This window comes from Triticum aestivum, chromosome 2D, assembly GCF_018294505.1.
Source record: "Triticum aestivum cultivar Chinese Spring chromosome 2D, IWGSC CS RefSeq v2.1, whole genome shotgun sequence".
Classification (NCBI taxonomy): Eukaryota; Viridiplantae; Streptophyta; class Magnoliopsida; order Poales; family Poaceae; genus Triticum; species Triticum aestivum.
In genome coordinates this window covers 607,130,017-607,134,044 of record NC_057799.1, presented here as the reverse complement: position 1 = coordinate 607,134,044, position 4,028 = coordinate 607,130,017, and positions in this window count along the sequence as shown.

Sequence of the window (4,028 nt, the reverse complement as noted above, 5' to 3'; positions counted from 1 at the left end):
TTGTCAATCCCTACACGCTCACTTACGAGAGTGAGATCTGATAGATATGATAGGATAATATTTTTGGTATTTTTTAAGCTAAAGATGCAAACTAAAGAAAGTAAAATAAAAACGGCGCCAGAAATAGCTTGTTGTCGGGAGATTAATATGATGGAAAATAGACCCGGGGGCCATAGGTTTCACTAGTGGCTTCTCTCAAGAGCATAAGTATTTACGGTGGGTGAACAAATTACTGTGGAGCAATTGACATAATTGAGCATAGTTATGAGAATATCTAGGTATGATCATGTATATAGGCATCACGTCCGAGACAAGTAGACCGACTCCTGCCTGCATCTACTACTATTACTCCACACATCGACCGCTATCCAGCATGCATCTAGAGTATTAAGTTCATAAGAACAGAGTAACGCTTTAAGCAAGATGACATGATGTAGAGGGATAAACTCATGCAATATGATATAAACCCCATCTTGTTATCCTCGATGGCAACAATACAATACGTGCCTTGCTGCCCCTACTGTCACTGGGAAAGGACACCGCAAGATTGAACCCAAAGCTAAGCACTTCTCCCATTGCAAGAAAGATCAATCTAGTAGGCCAAACCAAACTGATAATTCGAAGAGACTTGCAAAGATAACCAATCATACATAAAAGAATTCAGACAAGATTCAAATATTGTTCATAGATAAACTTGATCATAAACCCACAATTCATCGATCTCAACAAACACACCGCAAAAGAAGATTACATCGAATAGATCTCCACGAGAGAGGGGGAGAACATTGTATTGAGATCCAAAAAGAGAGAAGAAGCTATCTAGCTAATAAATATGGACCCGAAGGTCTGAGGTTATAAACTACTCACACTTCATCGGAGAGGCTATGGTGTTGATGTAGAAGCCCTCCGTGATCGATGCCCCCTCCGGCGGAGCTCCGGAACAGGCCCCAAGATGGGATCTCACGAGTACAGAAGGTTGCGACGGTGGAATTAGGTTTTTGGCTCCGTATCTGGTAGTTTGGGGGTACGTAGGTATATATAGGAGGAAGGAGTACTGTCGGTGTCAAAATCGGCGGATCTCGGGTAGGGGGTCCCGAAGTGTGCGCCTAAGGCGGATGGTAACAGGAGGCGGGGGACACGATGTTTACCCAGGTTCGAGCCCTCTCGATGGAGGTAATACCCTACTTCCTGCTTGATTGATCTTGATGATATGAGTATTACAAGAGTTGATCTACCACGAGATCGTAGAGGCTAAACCCTAGAAGCTAGCCTATGGTATGATTGTTCTTGTCCTACGGACTAAGCCCTCCGGTTTATATAGATACCGGAGGGGTCTAGGGTTACACAGAGTCGGTTACATGGGAGGAGATATACATATCCGTATTTGCCAAGCTTGCCTTCCACGCCAAGGAGAGTCCCATCCGGATACAGGACGAAGTCTTCAATCTTGTATCTTCATAGTCCAACAGTCCGGCTAAAGTACATAGTCCGGCCGTCCGAGGACCCCCTAATCCAGGACTCCCTCAGTAGCCCCTGAACCAGGCTTCAATGACGATGAGTCCGGCGCGCAGATTGTCTTCGGCATTGCAAGGCGGGTTCCTCCTCCGAATACTCCATAGAAGATTTCGATCACAAGGATAGTGTCCGGCTGTGCAAAACAAATCCCACATACCACCCTAGAGAGAATAATATTTCCACAAATCTAATCTGCTGACAACTTTTCATAACGTGACATCACACCTCGGCCTGGTCATCATTCGAACTGTTTCTCCCAGCCTGCCACCGCATGTTTTGCAAGGCGGTTTTATCGGCACGTCTTGTCGAAGCAGAGACCGTGTTCCCCTTATCACGGGATTCTCATCAATACGGGTATGGGTAACCCAATCATGACTGTTGGTATGACTCCTCGATTTTAGGCAAGTTCCAAACGGCCACGCGGAGGATGCTTGATATTCATCCTCTTTATAAAGGGGCCAATGCCTGTCCTTTTCTTCTCGCACTCAATCGAATCCTTCCCCCACCTTGAGTTCCAACACTCAAGGCTCAGGCTAGGCACTTCAGACCTTCAATCATGTCCGGGTCCAACCTTCAAGGTCAGTGGATGCCCTCCTCTGTCACAGAGGAGGACATCAAGAAGCCAAGAGAAGCTAGGTATCTGACTGCCGAAATTTCGCACAGGCTGCCTGCTCGAGGGCAGGTCATTCCCACTCCCGAACCCAGCGAGAGTGTCGTATTCATCTCCCACTTCCTCCGAGGGCTAGCCTTTAGTCTAGATCCCTTTGTTAGAGGGCTCATGTTCTATTATGGGCTCGATTTCCATGATCTGGCCCCGGATTCCATCCTTCACATCTCGTCGTTCATCGTCGTGTGTGAGGCCTTCCTCCACGTCACCCCGCACTTCGGCTTATGGCTCAAGACCTTTAATGTGAAGCCGAAGATGATTAATGGGCGACACGCAGAATGCGGAGGTGCCATAATAAGAAAAGGCGCCGATGCTCCATGGCCAAAGGGTTCCTTCCCGGAGGTGTCCAGCTTATGGCAACGGGAGTGGTTTTACATCACAGCTCCCCAAGGTACTAAGTGGGTAGCCGCCCCTGCCTTCCGCTCGGGCCCCCCACCACAACTGGCGTCATGGGTCAACAAGGGGCTGGACTGGGGGCCAGTAAATGATGTGCCCATATTGCAGAGCCGCATCTGAGATCTCCTCGAGAGAGATGTCGGCCTTGTCAAGGTAATGCAAGTCATGCTAGTTTGTCGAGTCCTGCCTTGCAAACGTCGACCTCTCCGTATGTGGGAGTTCAACCCGGAAGGGCCGCGAACTATTCAGCACTTCTTCGGCATGACGCTCGAAGAGATGTACAAATTGTTCTTCGGATCACGAATAAAGTGTCCGGACACCACCGAGCACTACAAAAAAATACACTTCCGTGATGATACGTGTTTGTCACAGTAGGTCGCGTTTTTTGTCATGCATGTACATTGATGACAAATTTATGACAGAATCAAGATAGTCATACCTGTGCTGTCGTAGAAGTGTTCCATGACATTACCAAAATTATCATCACGGAAGTGTCCACTTCCATGACGATAAATCGCGCGTCACAGAAGTGCTTTCGTCAAGGGTGACCGACACGTGGCATCCACCGTAACGGAACACCGTTAAGCTATCGGGTCGGGTTTTGGATCCAATAACCCGTTAACAGCCGCGACCAATGGGGATTTTCCACGTGTAAAATCATCATTGGCTAGAGGAAACACGTGTCGGCTCATCGTTGGGACAGATGTCATCCACTCATTGGACAGAAGGCGCCTATGATACGTTGACACGTGGCATGGCCCATCAAGTTTAAATGGGCCGGCCCAACTAAAGGCCCACAAGATTTTGCGGATCATAATGGGCCGGCCCAGCTAAAGGCCCACGAGATTTTGCGGACCATAATGGGCTGGCCCAGCTAAAGGCCCACAAGATTTCACGGGCCATAATGGGCCGGCCCAGGTAAAGGCCCACAAGATTTTTGTGTGCCATAATGGGCCGGCCCAGGTAAAGGCCCACAAAATTCTTGCGGATCATAATGGGCCGGCCCAGCTAAAGGCCCACGAGATTTCGCCGACACTAATGGGCCGGTCTAGCTGTAGGCCCACAAGATTTCGAGGACCCTAGTAGGCCGGCCCATTAACTGACTGCCATGTTTTGGGCCAAATGCCGGCCCATATTTGATCCGGTCCATTAATGGCCTGCCACATTCCGGGCCTAATAATGGCCCATATGAGATCCGGCCCGTTAAAAGCCTCCCACGTTCTGGGCCAAATCACGGCCCAGATCAGGTCCGGCCCTTTAAGAGGCTTTGGCCTCAATTATGGCCCATATCAGATTGGGCCCGTTAACTGGACGCTATGCTTTTGGGCCCACTTGCTAAAGGCCCATTTAGTAATCCGACTTGATATTAGTTTCGGCCTGTTAAGGGCCCGTTTAACATTTCGGCCCTATTTTAATTTCGGCCTGTTAAAAGCCCGTCATATAGTTGGGC